At 41.5% G+C, this 19,394-nt stretch overlaps 1 protein-coding gene across 5 annotated transcripts in view; it reads right to left on the reverse strand.

The window, feature by feature from the left end:
• tbl1xr1a (TBL1X/Y related 1a) overlaps positions 1-19,394 on the reverse strand; it is a 194,653-nt gene that overhangs the window by 48,646 nt on the left and 126,613 nt on the right. The window lies entirely within an intron of this gene.

Below are 19,394 nucleotides of genomic sequence, written 5' to 3' on the forward strand. Positions count from 1 at the left end.
GGCGGACAAATGGCCTATCCAGTCCATACCAGCTCTTTGCAATCCAAAACTAAAACTAATCCTGTTGATCCCTGGTCTTTCCCGAGAGTCCTGTATCTTCCTCTACTTCAAATGGTTATTTATCTACATTAATAAACTTACAGAATGGGCAAATAATTGGCAAATGAAATTCAACACAGATGAATGAGACGTAGTACATTTTGGTAGGAAGAATAGGGAGGTCACTTATCACTTGGAAGGTGCAAGTCTAGTTGGGATGGGGGAGCAAAAGGATCTCGGAGTACAAATGCACAAATCACAAAGTTGTGCCACAGGTTAGCAAGGCCATTAAAAAAGTAAACTAAGCACTAGGCTTTATTTCTAGAGGGAAAGAATTGAAAAGTAGGAAAGTTATGCTAAACCTTGATTGGTCCATATTTGAGAGTATTTCATGCAGTTCTGGTCACCATATTGTAAAAAGGATATAGAGAGGGTGCAGAGGAGATTTACAAAGATGATATCAAAAAATGCCTGGATAAACATATCAAGAAAGGATTGATATTTCTTCGCTTGAAGAAAGCAAGCTTAGGGGTGACCTAATAGAGATCTTTTTATGAAAGGTTTTGATGGAGTGGATGCAGAAAGAATGTTTCCTGTTCTCAGGAAGAGCATAACTAGAGGCCATCAGTCTACGGTAGTCACTAAAAATATCCACAAGAAACTTCTTTACCCAAAGAGTGGTGAGAATATGGAGTGTTTGAAGCTATTGGTATAGATGCATTCAAGGGGAAGCTAGACAAACATATGAGGGAGAAGAAGCTAGAGGGTGATATAGATCTAGATGAGGAGATTCGAGTGGAGCATAAACACCAGCATGAACTGATTGGGTCAAATGGCCTGTTTCTGTGCCATATATTCTAATTACTTCTCCCTTAAAAGTTGAAAGGGTCCTTATACCAGCTGAAAAGCTTTATAACAGGAGCAAACTCTTAACAGCTCTCGTTTCTTCAAATAATTTTAAACTGTTGACCCCAGTTATTAACGCTCACTCAAAGGAAACAAACCTTCTGGATTTACCCTATCAAAATCCGTCAATTTTAAAAATCTCTATCGATTCTCCTTCCTATCTGCCCCTGCTCCAGTAGAAATAATCCTATTATTGATGTCTAAATGCTGGTATTCTAAAATGATAAATGCCTTTTAAGTAAGCAGAACACAACTGCAATTAAACAACGCTTTCAGAAATATCAAGAAACAGAACAAGTTTAAGAAAATCTTTATTTTTATTACATCCATCGTAGCTTAGTATTCCAATCATCATAAATCAATCCAAACTGAAATGTCCTAGATCAAGAATTCAAACTAAATTCTATTTTACCATTATGCAACTTCTCAAACACGTTGAGCAAGTTCAAAGCTTTACCTGTTCAAGTTTACTTTTACCAACATGTGGTTCAGTCTTGACTTGCAATTTTCTTTTTTTTAAAAACGGTACTCGGTTGTGCTGTTATTCATATTCTAACAATATGCAATGACATTCTGTACTTGTTGCAAAACCCTTTTTTCTTAAAAAAGAAAAATGAAGGTTGCATGCCTCAGCGTGGTAGCATATGGCAGAATACTCTGAATTTTAGCTGGGCTCCCCCGACCTAGTGGGACAAAGGCATCAAGCAGAAGTGATGCACTCAAGGGGGTGAGTCAATCTGTGCCACACTTCCACAATTGCTAACAGATCCGAAAGCAGATTGCCTGCCAACTCAATCAACTAGAGAATATGCTTGACACAGGAAAGGCTTAAAAAGACAAAGAAAAAAGAGAAATCATATATTTTTTGTTAAGCATCAGTACAACTGTTATTTTAAATATATAATCACCCCAAGTACTTGATAGGCAGCAGAGTTAGATGCAGCTTCACAACTATCCCCTCATGCCACCTCATGAACGAATTGACCAATTGCTGGTTGCACGAATGTCATCCTCTGGCACAGGATTACATATTTTAAACAGATCATCATACAATTGCTACCTTCACATGTCAGATTAAACAGTGACAGTTGGCAAGCTATTTGCCTGTGAAGCTCATCAGTCAAACCCAACACTCTTCTCACCTGATGTCCACAGAAGCCCATTTCCAACAGCAGCCATCCAGAGCAGGAATACTGGCCAATTTTCCACTTGTTCAGTCAGACACCTACACCTTTACAGTTACCCTCAGCACAACCCTTGGGATCAAACTTGGGCATTTCTTGGTCTGTGTGAACAGCTATTGATTGGATAACCTTTCTAATTTAGAGCAAATATTCAAGTTACTGGTGTTTATTTCCACAACACAGCTACAAGCACTATTCAGTTTTGATTATTGCCGTAGAGAAGATTGATGGTGGGATTTTCATCACTTAATGTGAACTGAGTTAATTTTAAATTGTCCAAATGTAGGCAAATGGAAGAGTGCTGCTCTCTGAACTACACATTCTCCTATGTTTCAAGAAAATCATATGAAATAGCCTGTTCTTTCTGGCAAAGACTGCTGACAGTGTAAGGGAGATTAGCAAACTATTTTCAACTTCAGGATTTAGGTGGAGTCCTATGTAGCGTGCTAGTGGAGTTCAATTCAGACAAGTAGGACAAAATCTCCTTTAACAAGCTTGGGAAGTTTCAACTCAATTCTAAGTAGCTGCAGGCCACAACTCAAAATGGTCCATAATCTAACACTAAACTAACAGAGTGGCCAACGCAATAGCTGTATGAAATACTGAAATTCACACTTCTGAAGCTAGGATTAGGACACTTCATTTGGGAGGGGGTTAAGAAGTAGTTTAACAGATTAAATTATAAATATTAAATTCCAAATGCCATGGAATCTATACTATTTATTCCATAGTACCTGAGAAATTGAGAAACAGTTCAGCACAAGTAAATTTGCAAATGCACTATGTTGCTAATGTGCTTGTTTAGCCTTCACGTGGCAAGAAAAAATAGCAGCTGGAACAGTAATTTTAACTTGCTGACAGCAGCACAGTTTCTTCCAAAGATCGAGGAAAATCAATTCTTTAGGTAGAAAAAGGGCACCTCCAAAACAAACTAAGCCATCTCATTTAACCTCAATTCTGGTGTCAAATTAAGCTCTGCCATCTGTAGTATTGTAATGATAAAATGCCTTTATTTTAAAGCAGGATATGCTACATTTGAGCTGTGAGTAATGAAAGCAATTTTGAAGTAAAGTTTAAAAATTCCATTACCCAGTAAAATTACGCCTCACTTGTAAACACAACGGATTCACTACAGATTAGGGGAAAAAGCATTGCCTAAACATGCATACATAGACAAATATATCACACAGATTACACATACCATTATAGGATATAGTTTTGTGTATAAGCAAGTTAAGGGTAGGAGGATCAAAGGGGGGGGGGGTTAAGAGGATAATCAAAGGTAGGAGAGATGGAGGAAAGGAAGGGGTCTTTCTGCTTGTCTTCCCGTTTCCCATCTTTTCCTCCTGCTCTCCATCCATTCTGCTCCTCCCACCTATCCTAGTCCAGCAGCTTCTGCACCAGACAAACCCTTGTATCCTCTCAATCAAGACTAAGGGCTGGGATTGCTGTGTATTGTAGGCAGGATGCGAGGTAATCTAACAATGCTACCTGCCACTCTGGGTCATGCTGTTGGAGGAACTGCAGGGCGCAGAGGGGAGTGTTACGATACACCGTTGGGAGATGGCTGAGGCTGATGCCAAGGACAACACCTCCCAGCATGCCTGGGGCTCCAGCGCAAAGAGCGGCGGGGAGACAGGCCATGTAGGCACGAAAGATGTCTGAAGCCATTTTTTTTTAAAAAAGTAAAATCCTGACCACAGAACTGGGATTTTGGCATGAAAAATGTGACCAGGTGACAGAGTTTTTGGCAACATGAAAAGTGAGGCCACATGAACAGTTTTAAGTCTGGAGCTGAGGAGGCAGCAGAAAGTTGCTCACTCCATGCAGCTGAAGTGTTGTTGTTAGCTCCCTGCAGCTGGGAATAAGAGAAGGCCAGGATCAGTAGTTGCTCGGTGCAACTGGAGAGACTGGAATTCAGAGATGCCCAAGAGCAGTTCTCAGCTCAGTGAAGCTGAAGTGAAGCTGGCAGGTGGGAGCAAAGAAAAGCCTGTGAGTAGTGGTATTCTGTTCAGAGCAGCTAGAGAGTTGGAATCATGCCAGTAATTAGTAAGCAAGCACAAAGACAGCAGCTCATCACTGAGTGGACTCTGATTGTTAGAGTCATTGTCATGGAGAATACACCAGTTGATGGCGATTGACAGTTTATTGCCAAGCATTGTTTGAAATTTAAACCAGGCAGCTTGACTCTGATTGGTCAAGACATTGCCCTAGGGAATGAGCCAGCGAATGGCTATCACTTATTGGTGTATAGCTGAAACAGATGCAATGTGTGTACATGTTCTGTGAGCCTGACTGACAATCTTAAATCGGTTGTCAGGTTATAATTCAGAGATTACGCTGAGCCACATGCCAAATGGCGTTGGGTAAATAAGATTAGAGAGATGAATGTGTGGCTCAAAGATTGGTGTGGGAGAAATGGTTTTCAATTCATGGGGCACTGGCATCAGTACTGGGGAAAGTGGGAGCTATACAGTGGGGCAGGCTTCACCTGAACCGTGCTGGAATCAGTGTTCTGGCCAGCCATATAACTAGGATGTTAGAGAGGGCTTTAAATTAAATAGTGGGGGAAAAGGGATCGTGTGAGAGGAGATCCAAAACAAAAACAGAACTACCTGGAAAAACTCAGCAGGTTTGGCAGCATCGGTGGAGAAGATAACAGTTGACGTTTCGAGTCCTCATGACCCTTCGGCAGAACTGAAGTATAGTTAGGAGAAAGGTGAAATATAAGCTGGTCTAAGGTGGGGGGCGGGGGGAGAGAGAAGTTGAGGGTGGGGTGGTTGTAGGAATAAGCAAGCAGTGATGTTGTAAATCAAAGGGTAACAATGAGCTACTAGAGCAGGGTAACAATTTGGGTAAAGATAACCTGAGTGTGCCAGGAAGGGACAGAGATACAAACTTGAGTGCACCAGCAGTTAAGGCCAGAGATTGCAAAAATAGTAAAAAGACAGAGTTAAAGGCTCTTTGTGTCCAGCATGTATAAAGCATTCATAACAAAATAGATAAATTGTTAGCACAGATGGAAATAAATATGTATGACCTGACAGCCATCATGTGGACATGGTTGCAGAGTGACCAAGGCTGGGACCTGCATTTTGAAAGGTATTTGACATTTCGAAAAGATGGGAGGCTAGGAAAGGGTCGTGGGATAGCTCTGTTAATTAAGGATGTCATTAGTACAGTAGTGAGAGATGACCTTAACTCGAAAGACCAAGATGTAGAATCAGTTTGGGTAGAGATAAGAAATAGTAAGTGTAAAAGGTCACTTGTGGAAGTAGTTTATAGGCCCCCTAACAGTAGTTACACGAGGGCAGAGTATATAGGGAGAAATAAATGAGGCATGTAGGGAAGGTACTGCAATAATCATGGGTGACTTTAATCTACATGTAGATTGGATCAATCAGATTGGTAAAGGTAGCCTGGAAGATGAGTTCATAGAGTGTACTTGGGACGATTTCTTAGAACAGTACTTTCTAGAACCAATCAGGGAGCAGACTATTCTAGACCTGGTAATGAGCAATCAGAAAGGATTAATCAATAACCTCACGGTTAGATGACAATGCTCATAACATGATAGAATTTCATGTTCAGTTTGAAGGGATGGAGTGTGGGTATGAAGGCAGAGGGCTAGCCAAAGTGAACTGGGAAACCAGGTTAAAAGGTAGGACAACAGAGATGCAATGGCAGACCTTTAAGGAGATATTAAATAACTCTCTTCAAAGATTTGTCCCAGTTGAGAAACAAACTCTCCGAGAAGGATGCATTATCTGTGGCTTAATAAAGAAGTTAAAGATTGAATCAAGTTGAAAGTAACACTGTACAAATCTGCAAAGATTAGAAGATTAAAGGTTCTTAATATCTGACCAAAGAATGACTAAACAAAAATGAAGAAGAAAGTGGAGTATGAGAGAAAGCTAGCTGGTAATGTAAAAACAGAGAAGAATTTCTACAAGTATTTAAATAGGAAAAGAATAACTAAAGCTAACGTTGATCCTCTAAAGAGTGAATCTGAGGAATTGATAATGAAAAACAAGGAAAAGGTATAGGCATTAAACAGGTATTTTGTGCCTGTCTTCACTAGGTGACTTAGAAAACTTCCCAAAGATACTTGAAATTCAAAAGATGAATGGGAGGGTGCTTCCAATTTTTGTCCTAAATGGCCTAGCTCTATATTTAAGATAATGCCCCCTTGTCCTGAATTCCCTCACCAGAGGGAATAGTTCTGCATTTACCCTATTGACACCCTTTATAATTTTTTGGACCTCTATGATCAACCTTCAACTTTCTAAACTCAAGGGACCACAACATAAGTTCCTGCAATCTGTTCTCACATTTAACTCTTTTTTATTAGCCGAGGCATAGAATATAAGAGCAAGGAGGTTATGCTGGAACTGTATAAAACGCTGGTTAGGCCACAGCTAGAGTATTGTGTGCAGTTCTGGAATCCGTATTATAGGAAGGATGTGATTGCACTAGAGAGAGTGCAGAGGAGATTTACCAGGGTGTTGCCTGGGCTGGAGAGTTTTAGTTATGAGGAGAGATTGGATAGACTGGGGTTATTTTCCCTGGAGCAGAGGAGATTGAGGGGGGACATGATTGAGGTGTATAAAATTATGAGGGACATAGATAGGGTAGGCAGGAAGGAAATTTTCCCCTTGGTGGAAGGATCAATAACCAGGGGGCATAGATTTAAGGTAAGGGACAGGAGGTTTAGAGGGGATGTGAGGAAGAATTTTTTCACCTAGAGGGTGGTGGGAATCTGGAACTCACTGCCTGAAAGGGTGGTAGAGGCAGAAACCCTCATAACATTGAAGAAGTATTTGGATGTGCACTTGCGATGCCATGGCATACAAGGCTATGGGCCTAGCACTGGAAAATGGGATTAGAATATTTAGGCACTTGTTTGACCGGCGCAGACTCGATGGGCCGAGGGCCTTTTCTGCGCTGTAGACCTCTATGTCTCTGTGACTCTAAACTTAAAACAATCGCCATCACTAAGGAAAAGGTGCTGGGAAAACTATTAGACCTAAAGGTTGATAAGTCCCCAGCACCAGATGATCTGCATCCTAGGTCTTAAAAGAAGTGGCTGTGAGATAGTGAATGCATTGGTTACAATCTTCCAAAACTGCTTAGATTCTGGAAGGGTTCCAGTAGATTGGGTAATAGCTAATGTAACACCTTTATCTGAAAAGGGAGGGAGAGAGAAAGCAGGAAACTACAGTTAGCCTAGCATCTCTCATAGGGAAATTACTAGAATCCATTATTAAAGAGGTTATAGCAGGATACTTAGAAAATCATAATGTGATCAGGCAGAGTCAACATGGCTTTGGTAAAGGGAAATTGTGTTTAACTAATTAATTAGAGTTTTTTTGAAAAAGTAATAAGCAAGGTGGATAAAGGGGAACCTGTAGATGTGGTGTGCTTGGATTTCCAAAAGGCATTTTTGATAAGGTGCCACATCAAAGATGACTACACAAAATAAGACAATATGGTGTAGGGAGCAACATATTGCATGGATAATGAATTGGTTGGCCAACAGGAAGCAGAGAGTAGGGATAAATGAGTCTTTTTTGGGTTGGTAAGCTGTAACAAGTGAAGTGTCACAGGGGTCAGTGCTTGGGCCTCAACTATTTATAACCTGCATCAACGATTTGGATGATAGGACCGAATGTACGGTAGCTAAATTTGCTGACGACACCAAGGTAGGTAGGAAATAAGTTGTCAAGAGGAGGTAGACAGTCTGCAAAGGGATAGAGACAGTTTAAATGGGTGGGCAAAAATTTGGCAGATGGAGTGCAATGTGGGAAAATGTGAACTTGCCCAATTTGATAGGAAGAATAGAAAAGCATTGTAACTATTTAAATGGGGGGAAATTACAGAACTGAGTGGTACATTGGGATCTGAGTGTCCTGGTACATGAATCACAGAAAGTCAATATGCAGGTACAGCAAGTGATTGGGAGGGCAAATTAAATGCTGGTGTTTATCACAAGGGGAATGGAATATAAAAGTAGGGAAGTTTTACTGCAGTTGTACAGGGCCTTGGTGAGACCACATCTGGAATACCGTGTACAGTTTTGTTCTCCTTATTTGAAAAAACAAATAATTGTGTTAGAAGCAGTAAAGAGAAGGTTCACTCGATTCTTTCCTAGGTTGAAGGGCTTATCCTATGAAGAAAGGTTGAAGGGCTTATCCTATGAAGAATGGTTGAACAAGTTGGTCCTATACCCATTGGAGTTAACCAGAAGCTGGTGAGACAATTCCTGACCTCCCACAGCCCATGGCCTCTACATTACAAATAGCAAAAAAGAAAAACCCTACATCAGGATTGTATAATGTTAACATCTGTACACATTGCATTTGGGAATACTTGTCCTGCTTTTAAACTGGAGGTCAGCTTGATCCTAAGTTGCAGTCAACATAAAGAGGGAAAATTCAAAGCGGAAACTCAAGTTGACTAGAGAAGTCCAGATGCATCTCAAGGTAGTAGCCATATTTTCTCCTAATTACAAATTGCAAAAGCTACCCTTAATGTAAAACAAGACAATTGTCCAAGCCAGTAAAGCAGGGGATTAACAGGAAAATTATTTGGCATCCAATGATGTTTGTCTGAAGGAATATAACATAATGTAATTCTTACAGGCCTGAATCTTCGAAGATGGGGAACTGCAAATGACTCAAGTCGATGATAAGCAGCAGGACACTGGCGAAGTCCCTTCACGCGCAAATACACGGATAGCAGTGCCCATCCATATGTTTAACATGAAGAAGTAGATAAACCTTTTATGCGGGAAGTTTAAACTTCCAATTACCAGTTTTAGCCCTCCCAGATTACTGCATGAATTCCTACGACAGTAGGGAGACTTGAGCTTTTTGCACCAAACTTACCCTGGTTTTTACACAGATTTACTTACAGCTTTTCCTAGCAGGTGAAAAGTCTGCTGGGGAAAGCAAATTGAAGTTAATCAGCTCAGGTGTCAAAGCAATACACAATAACCCCGATGATGCTCACCCGAACCCCCAGAAAACGTTCACCACCCATTCCCCCCTTAACAATGCTCACCATCTTCTCCTGGCAACATTCATCCTGGCCTCCCGACATTGCTCACCAGTCTGTTTGAACAATGCTCATCAGCACTTCCCGGCAATGTTCAGCTCCCTCCACCCACACCTAAGAATGCTCACTCCCCACCTAACTCACATTGCGGAATCCCAGGCTGCGGTCCAGCTGACATCAGAAGAGTCAGCACTGTTGGGGGGTGCATGAGCATTGTCGGGGACTGAGCATTGTCAGAGTGAGGGAGAGGATGAAAAACGGCAGGGGGTGAGGGACAGGGTGAGCATTGTTGGGGGCTTGGGGGAGGGGGGGGGCGTGGTGAGCACTGTTAGGGAAGGAAGAGGAAGGAGAGCACTGTTGGGGTGGGGTGGGGTGAGGGGCGAGGGATGGGTGAGGCTATGCAGTTTCGCAGATTAACCAGTATATTGAAAGTTTATCAGATAGCAAGCATTTTGGCTGCATTTACGCTTTATCATATGTCACTTATCATTCCTCCCCGTCATACCTATATATTAATTTTAGACTGAATAGAGAGACAAGCATGTCTACTTGCCGTTATACCCAACCATCATTACTGCCAAAGCCAGGTAATTCCAGTTTCTCCAAGTTCTGTCTCCCATGTCATTTTTCCTGGTTAATTCGCCTAGGCAGCCTCTGCATATTGTTATGGGCAGGGAAGATATGATAAGGATGGCTCCCTTTTTTCCACCTCTTGAGCGACTGAAGACAGCATATTTTAAAAAGTATTTCAACCCGAATGCTATGACTATCAGGAACAGACAAATGACAAATCCTATCGCAAGTTTTAAAAGATATTTATTTTTTTAACACCCAGATATACATAACTACACCCACACTCTCATACAGATACAAAAAAGATTGTGATTAACAAAGTAGCATGAATTTAGGTCTTAGGATTTCAAGAGTTCTTTGTTACGTTTGCTTTTCCCTGGGGTGAAGACTTGAAATGATGCAGGCCTGGGATCCTTTTTTGTCCACTGAAGAAAAGCTCTGGAGGTTTAGGAGGATGGATTTGCTGTTGTTTTACGTTTGTCAGAGCAGATTATTTTTATTCCGCCCTAGTCAAGGTGCAATAGCGAAGCCCCGAAACATTCCTCAGGTAGAGAGAGATCAAGGCCAACTTGAGTCTCTGCCTACATGTAGTTTGAAGTTGGTGACCTTAGACAGGATCTCTTCCCTTTGTCGGCTTAAATGTTTCTGATCCTGTCTGAATCAAATATGCCTTATAAAACCGCTTATCAGAAACATAATTTCTGTCATGTGACCAGAGCCTCTCTTTCCATTGTCCTCATATTTCTTATGGTTAGGCTATTGTCAGCCATTGGAGTTTGGGTATCACTCATCGACATATCATCTCAATAAGATGGAGCTTTATACACCCATTTTCCAGATTTCAAGCCTGGACTCAAAAGAGTATTCAACAATACTGTGAATCCAGTTTTTTTTTAATTATTTGGAGAAATGCAGCCATTATCACAGTAAGGGTTGTTTGCATTTTAATTACTTCTCATAGATATGTTCAGGAAGGTCATTTGAATTTTAATGACTATGTCAAGACTTGCAGACATGAAGATTAGCCCAGAGTTCTTGCAGCCCCATGTGTATTTGCAGGAAAGAAAGGGTCAACTGACAACTTAGCTCCTTTTGTTTTACAGGAAAGTGTCCATTTTGGGTTTATACTTCATAAGTTCACATTTATAGCTCAGAAGTTTGTATTGCATGAGCCTGACAGTATGCAGGATTTGAAAGTAAAACTATTGCATACAAATGGGGACAATTCATAGTAGAGTGATGACTAACTTAATCACTTAATCTTATCTCTTGGAGTGTACAATGACTACAGTATTAAAACTTAATTATTAGGTTCTGGTGAAAGGTCAGCAACCTGAAACATTAACTCTGTTACTCTCCTCACATAAGCTGCATAACCTGCTGAATATTTCCAGCATTTTCAGCATCCACAGTATTTTACTTTTGTTTCACTCAATTTACTCAGCTCTCACTGCCATTACAGGCTTACTTTTTCTACATACTGACTGCTCTTTGGTCCACCCCCAACCCAGAGCTTGCATCAAACATTGATCTATCCTGTTCACAGTTAGCCTGCTGGAGCTGTTTGCCTACTTGCCAGGCTCCATGATATCTGCTCTTTCCATTCAAGATGGATGGGCAGGAAAGAGGAAGGAGACAATGGATGCAGAGAAAAGTACTGGAAGTGAAGATGAGGAGCAAGGTTCAGGGGAAAATGTTTGGGTGGTCAAAGGGAATGCAGATGAGAAGGGAGGGGTTCAGAAGATGTATGGGATCAGTAAGGGCTCAGTGGTAATATGGCAAGAATGAGAGAGGGATTGGAGCAGGGAACAAGAAAATGCATGGCAGAAATGTGTGGGAGTGATAACAAAAGAAGATAGGCTATGAACACAGGAACAGGAGTAGGCCATTTAACCCCTCGAGCCTGTTCTGCCAGTCATTGAGATCATGATTGATCTGCAACCTAACTCCTTACACTCACCTTAGCCAAAGGCATTAAGAGATATGGGGCAAACAAAAATATATCAATCTCAGTTTTAAAATTAACAATTGATCTTGCATCAATTTTGTTTGCGAAAGGGAGTTCCAAACTTCTACCACCCTTTGAATGTAGAAATGCTTCATAATTTCACTTCCGAAAGGTAACTAATTTTTAAACCATGCCCCCTATCACTGGATTGTCCAACTAACAGAAACAGTTTATCCCAATTTACCTTACTTATTCCCTTAAATATCCTGAAAACATCAATCAAATCAACCTTAATGTGAAACAATGGGAGTGGTGGGAATGAAGAGCAATGGAAAAGATTAGAGAACGTGCAAAGATGGTGGTGAAGGAAAGACAATATACTTGAGGGTAAAAGCTAAGGTAACAAGTGGCATAGAGGTTACAACGAGCAAGAGGGTGATTGGAGAGGTTACGGAAGACAATATCATTGATGGGACAATGAAAAGGATTGTAGAGAAGATGTATTGCATCCTGCACAGATTCCCTTTCCCCAAAACACGCCTGCAGCCATAGTCAGATCCCTTACTCTTTCCCCTGACACAGAATCCAAAATCTGACTGATCAACCCAGCAGAATCACTTGCCACACCCAACAGCAACTATACTTCAAAAATTCTACATTGGCTATAAAGGGATTTGGGATGACCTGGTGTCGTGGAAATAGTTATATAAATTCCTTTACTTCTATCACCGAATCCAAAGCAACCCAGGCCTGATTGCTCCTGTATCATGTGTCTCCAGTCTAAAATAAGATTTATGGCCCTGCACAAATCCCTTCCCCATCTGACCAGCCCAAAGGCTGGAAAACGCAGTCTGAGACAGCCCTCTTCTTTGCCACGGCACACCACTTCCCGCCTGGAAAAGAAAGAAAGCAGAGCAGCATAGAGAAGCATAGTTAGGAACTAGAGATAGTTTTAAGTAAGTTGTATTTGTATTTGTAGGTGTTAGGAACAAGATATAGCTTTAAGTTTTAATTTTTTTTTAAATCTTGCGTTAAAAAGGGTGAAGCCTCAGTCTAGTTTCATTTAGAGGTTCTCCTCTGTGAGATGGAGTCAGCAAAGTCTGAAGCCCTGTATTTTAATGAGGTTTTACAACCCTTGGAAGTGAAAAGCTGTGTTACCAAGGAGGTTAGTGGTTATGGGAGGTTAAAACATTGTAGAGAAAAAAACAGGTGCTGTTGCCTAGTGACAGGAGACCTACAGAGATGCAGGGAGAAACAGCAAAGCAGTTTGACTTCAGTTGGAAGCAGATCCCAGAAGGAGCTGGACATAGGAGAGGGAACTGCAGGAAACAGGTTCCAAAGAGCAAAGAAGGAAGTCCCAAAACCAGGGAGTGGTACAGGAAAAGGTCCCAAGAAGACAGTTAAGTCAAAGAACAAGGACAGGAATCTGGAACAGATCCTGTTCAACGAAGTTAAAGTAAGGAGCAGAGGAAAGGGCTCTGATTTAAAGACAGAAAGCTGCAGTGAGCTGAATCAAGGCAGAAGTGGGCTTGCGAGAAGCCAGAAGATCCGGCGAGACAGCCAAAGGTGGGTGACTTACTACAGGCCTGTGAAGCAGTGGTGTCCTGCTTAGCACAGCCGAATATCTGCGTGTCTGTGTGGAGGGTGAAGCCTGAATGCATGTAGAGATCCAGGGGAGGAGAATATCGGAAGGAGAATTCAAACCCTTGGAAGTGGATCCTTGTTGAAGACATCCAAGTGAAAGCGTCGTTTGGGTGAAGTTTCCAGGGTGAGTACTTTGAGCATTGAGATTGGAAACCCTCAGGAGAATGACGGAGTTCAGTAAGACTGGTTTGTTCACAGTGTGACAAGCATCTGGGGAGAGCTGATGAGAGATCCATAGCATCTGCTTTGGGTGACATCTGTCACTTGGTTTCAGTGTGTGGGGTGTCCGACCACAGGTTGCCTATTGGTTTACATGGACTGACTACTTACTGTGAACATTAGAGTGTAAGGTAGATGTTGTAACTTGTGTTATCCTTACGAATCTGTATATATCTGTAAAGGTATAGGTGTGGATGAAGGAGTAGTGTAATATAGTTAATCTGTTCTTGATTAATAAATGTTTTATTCTTTTGTTAAAAGTTCATCAGCAGACTGTGACTCTGTTGTGGCCACCCTCAACATTTCTAAACAAAAAAATAAAAGTTAGAATCTATCAAGCCAGGTTCCTCCCAGGGATCTGACTTGTCCAGTAGTAACATCAACTGGGATCATACAAGCATAAAATAAAAAGGAGAGACAAACAGACAGAAGCAACAACACAAAGATAGCTGAAACAGCAAGAGCCCAACTGCTTCAAAACTTGAAAGGTGAACAATGTCTTAGTAGATACAACCAGAGGATAAAGACTACATTTCCTTTTAGTTGTAATGAATGTTGAACAAATGTTTTGCCGCCTTTAACAAGTTTTTCACTCCTCCAGATGGATCAGTGATGTGCATTTCTATATGTGCCCTCTAGTTTAATCCTCCCCAACCACATTAATGAACTTCCCTGTGAGGTCATTGGAACTCATTCTGTTGAGGTGCAACATGTCTCTTTTGAATAGGTACTTCTTGCTCCAGAACTGGTCCCAATGCCCCAAGAGTGTGGAGCCCTCCCTCCTGCACCATGCATCAAGACATGCATTGATCCTCCCCATCTTCTTAGTTCTACTCTGGCTGGTGCACGGCTCTGGGAGTAATCTAGAGTACTATCTTTGAGGTCGTCATTTTTAACTTCCATTAGCCTAGCCAGCGACACCCACGTTCTATGAAAGGAAAAAATAATTTCCCGGCTCCTAGTTTGAACAAATGAGAGAGAGAAAGAGAGAAATACTCACTAACTAGTCACTTATCTGCTTTCCTGTGATGTTATGCTTCAATTTTTTGGAACACGGTCCTTATCCTCTCTCTGGTTTTTGAACCACTAACTCTTCTATCCTCTCGCTGGTCTTCTGTGCAATCTGAATCCACTAACCTTTTTATCCTCTCGTCAGTCTCCTGTGCTTTCGGTCTCAGGCCTGTTCTTTTAAACTCTCGCTGTGCTCTCAGTCTCAGCCCTGCTCTTTATCCTGCCGCAGGTCTTTTGTGCTCTGAACCCACTAACTCTTATCATCTCAACAGTCTCCTATGCTCTTGCTCTATACCCTGTCCTTTTATTCTCCCGTCAGTCTCCTGTGCTCCTGCTCTATACCCTGTCCTTTTATTCTCCCGCCAGTCTCCTGTGCTCCTGCTCTATACCCTGTCCTTTTATTCTCCCGCCAGTCTCCTGTGCTCCTGCTCTATACCCTGTCCTTTTATTCTCTCGCCAGTCTCCTGTGCTCCTGCTCTATACCCTGTCCTTTTATTCTCCCGCCAGTCTCCTGTGCTCCTGCTCTATACCCTGTCCTTTTATTCTCTCGACAGTCTCCTGTGCTCCTGCTCTATACCCTGTCCTTTTATTCTCTAGCCAGTCTCCTATGCTCTTGCTCTATACCCTGTCCTTTTATTCTCTCGCCAGTCTCCTGTGCTCCTGATCTATACCCTGTCCTTTTATTCTCTCGCCAGTCTCCTGTGCTCCTGGTCTATACCCTGTCCTTTTATTCTCCCGCCAGTCTCCTGTGCTCCTGCTCTATACCCTGTCCTTTAATTCTCTCGCCAGTCTCCTGTGCTCCTGCTCTATACCCTGTCCTTTTATTCTCTCGCCAGTCTCCTGTGCTCCTGCTCTATACCCTGTCCTTTTAATCTCCCGCCAGTCTCCTGTGCTCCTGCTCTATACCCTGTCCTTTTATTCTCTCGCCAGTCTCCTGTGCTCCTGCTCTATACCCTGTCCTTTTATTCTCCCGCCAGTCTCCTGTGCTCCTGCTCTATACCCTGTCCTTTTATTCTCTCACCAGTCTCCTGCGCTCTTGCCCTCTAGCCTGCTCTTTCGACCTTTCGCCAGTCTTGCTGTGCTCTCAATCTGAGGCCTGTTCTTTTATTCTCTTGCTGTGCTTTTGCTCTGTGGTCTGCTCTTTTACCCTTCCCCTAGTCTCATTGTGCTCTCATCTTAGGGCCTTTCTTTTATCCTCCCGCTGGTCTTACAAAGTTTACAAAGGTTTAAGGACTTGGCAAAGCTTGCATGAGTTAACCAAAATTCTCCCTATAAAGATCATGATCAATAAAAATTATCTTCACTCATCACTGTATGACAATGAATTGCAATGATCTTTAAACACAGTAAATAGAAGCACTGGAGTCTCCGTGAAAATTGCTGAGCTGAGAAAAGCACTTATTTCTCATTCATATTTTAAATTTATAATGCATCTACAAAACATGACTTCAGCCACAATTCTCTAGTAAATAGAATGCTCAGAGTGCAATACATTCTGAATACCAGACAAGTAGGAAAACATTACAAGGCTATTAACATACTTGGAAGACTGGATGACAAATTGTAAACTCAGTTTGCATTTCAGTATTTTTACCCAATTCAAATTCCATGATAGTTTTGAATGGACTGACCAGCAGCTTTCATATTGCATAGTTTTCATTCTCTTCTTCCCAACCTTGACTCCTGGAACGACAGGTCTGGGTAACCAGTTGTCAATTATGTCTGAGATTAAACTTCAAATTGGGCAATGGGAAGGTTAACTGAATATACAGTCTACCCTCAGGAAGAAACCTGCCAGTATCAAACTAAAGAGGAGTGCACTGCTCCGGTTTCAAGTCCAAATGTAGAAAGCTATGATGTTTGGTTTACAGATTACCAGGTTCTAGCTTTGCAATTTCATTCAAAACTAAGAACACAGAATACCATTTACTGTCAAGTTGTAATTAATCAGCACAAATCAAAACTGGTATATCAAAAAGGTCACATGGAATTAGGAGTCAATTTTTTCGAGGGCTCTTTATGAGATTTTCTTGAGAGCTGCTTTTTGATCGTCAGGGCTTCTTGGAGGCAGATCCAAAGTTTTAAGTTAGAAATCAAATTTCTCTCGAAGCAGGAATTTGCAAACTCACTCTACACCTCCATTAAAGGATATTAAAGAAACGAGAGACTTGGTGCTGGGCAGGCAGCCAAGAATCCAACCACAATTAAACAGCTTTCCTTCATTCACTCAACCCCTCCACCCTGTAATATTCATCCAGTAGCTGATATTAAAGCAAACTCAAGGCCTGGAAGAACGTGCTCTTCTGGATCAACTGGACTCCCAACTTTTTGTACACATCAAGACTTTTTTTTTACAAAAAAAGAAACACATGTACAACAACCAAAGAGCTTTAATACAGAGAAACACTTCTATAGCGGAAGCATTTACAAAAACACCCAAGGGGAACAAAGAAAACTGGATTTCCCCTGCAATATTTTTCTCCCTCTACCCAAGATATCTCTACTTTAAACTTTACTCAGAAAATAATTTGTTGGACTAATATAGAAGAGGAAAGGATTAAACTTTTTTGTGTTTGTTTGGTTATTGTTGTTCCAGCAATAGTTTGTAAATTTGAAAGCCAGACCCAAGAGGAGGGTTTTAGAAGGAAAAATAAAGATTTTTTTTTAAGAAGTTGGGGAATCATATACATAAATAAATAAAATAAGCTGTAAGTGTGAAAGTGAGCAATGTTGCCTGTTCCACAAGCCCTCTCTCTCACCCTGAAAGGCCTCCTTCTCGCCACAGTTTCTGCTCTCCTTCCTCAGTGTCTTCCTCCCACATGCACACGCTCTCAGACAAAGTCAGAGCCTGGCCTCCCCCCTCCAGATGCACTGACGATGGCGCCGAGACCCAAATATTTATTATTTTCTTTTATATTGGAATAGGGTGGCGTTGTAACAGGAAGAGATGAGTGATTGAAGGAGCTGGAGCAGCCAACGTGGGAGAGACAGAATCTGTGATTGGAGGAGCAGCTCCACAGATTCTGTCTCTCCCAGCTTGCTGCTCCTCCAATCAAACTCTGCATTGTTTTTTCCACTTCCAGAAGCCTGCATCTGCAATTGTTCAGCCCCATTTGGACCATAGAGGAACCATAATGTAAGGTAATATGTATGGGGGGCGACCTTCCTTGAATTTTTTTGCCCATCTTTGCTTTTTTGCTGGCTACTTGACATTAAGGGAGAATTCGCTGGCCAACACGTATTTTTAATGTTGCAAGGAATACCTAGAGAATTAGTGAATTAGTGGCATTTGGAATCAAATACACATACAACATACATGTACATGGAATTATGTTACAAAGCAAAATAACACAGATGCTGGAAATAAAATCAGAAAATGTTGGAAGTACTCATCAGTTCTGATGAAAGGCATCCACCTGAAACATTGACCATCTCTCTCCCCACTGGTGCTACCTGACCTGCTGAGTGCTTCCAGTATTTTCTGTTTTTATTTCTGGAAATGTTATTAGCAGTCACACAGTCGCAGGCTCAAGAACAAAATTAGATTAAGAAAAAAGCATAATTTGAAAAGAGAAAAAAAAAATCACTGTTTAAACAAGAACATTTTACTGTGTACTTCAGCATTTCCATCAGCTTATAGGGGGGAAAAATGGCTATTTTCTGTGCAATTCAAGTTCAAATTAATGCATGTTGACCGGGCTCAATTATCCTGGTGCTTATCTCCTGACCTCCTCCAGCAGCCACAATTTCCTCTGCTAAATGGAAGGGACGGACCCAACAACTACAAACCTTAGTACTTGACAGCAGCTCTAGACAGCGACGAAACTCATGATCCACTCTTCACCCAAAGCACAGGACACTGCCTGCCAGAGAAAATATTCAGGATCAGATGACAACGATGACAAACTCTAGCCCCAGCAAAGTCTGGAATGGAATACTGAAAATTGGAGCTGAAGAAAGTGCGCAGCACCAACATTGCAAGGAAGCAGCAGAATGCCACAGGTGGGAAGCAGCATGGGAAACCAAGAAATCGGAAATATCCAAGTTGGGTGTTATAGTGTAATATGTACAAACACTGTTTAATTTTTAAAGAGCACACTCACTTTTTGGTAGTGTACCTACTTTTAAATTGGAGGATCAGGCTCTGTTTCCAAAAGCACAAAGGTGACAGGCCATCTAAGTTTACTGCCTGTACTGGCTTGGCCTTCTTATATTTAAGGGAGTATTAGGGATTGCAGTCTTTTTTGGTCCAGTGCTTTCCCATGTTCCTATCTTTATTCCCCCAACCAAGATCCAATTAAATTAATTTAGGTCAAACACAGAAGTTTTATTTTTGTCTGATTGGAAAACATAAATGCAGAAAAACCATGGGAGAAAGGAAAACTCCAAAGGAACGATTGACATTCCATCGGTGAAGCTACGCACACAATCTTAAACAGTAATAAATAAAAAAAGGGCTAAAGATCCGCCCGTCCTGGCAAAGGACGCCGTGCAACATCCATAAAAGTCACCAAGCACCCGTTCAAAGCGGACTCCTAAACTTCCCTATTGTGACCTTAACTTTCATTAGTTTTCAGGTTTCTACCAAGCATAATGTCAGGAGAAAAACCCATACCAGCCAAGTTAATGTGGAATGGTATTGCAGATATTCTAATCCAAGAAAATTACATTCCTGAAACTGAGCAGGAAGGAGGAAAATTAAAATCTGATTCTTGGCCCACTGCGAGCAATTGGTTAGCACATCAACAGAAGACTCGACAGAGGTTACATGTCAATAAATGTAGTACTATAAACAGACAACATGAGGAAAAATA

Source organism: Cetorhinus maximus, chromosome 19 (genome assembly GCF_964194155.1).
Source record: "Cetorhinus maximus chromosome 19, sCetMax3.hap1.1, whole genome shotgun sequence".
Taxonomy (NCBI): Eukaryota; Metazoa; Chordata; class Chondrichthyes; order Lamniformes; family Cetorhinidae; genus Cetorhinus; species Cetorhinus maximus.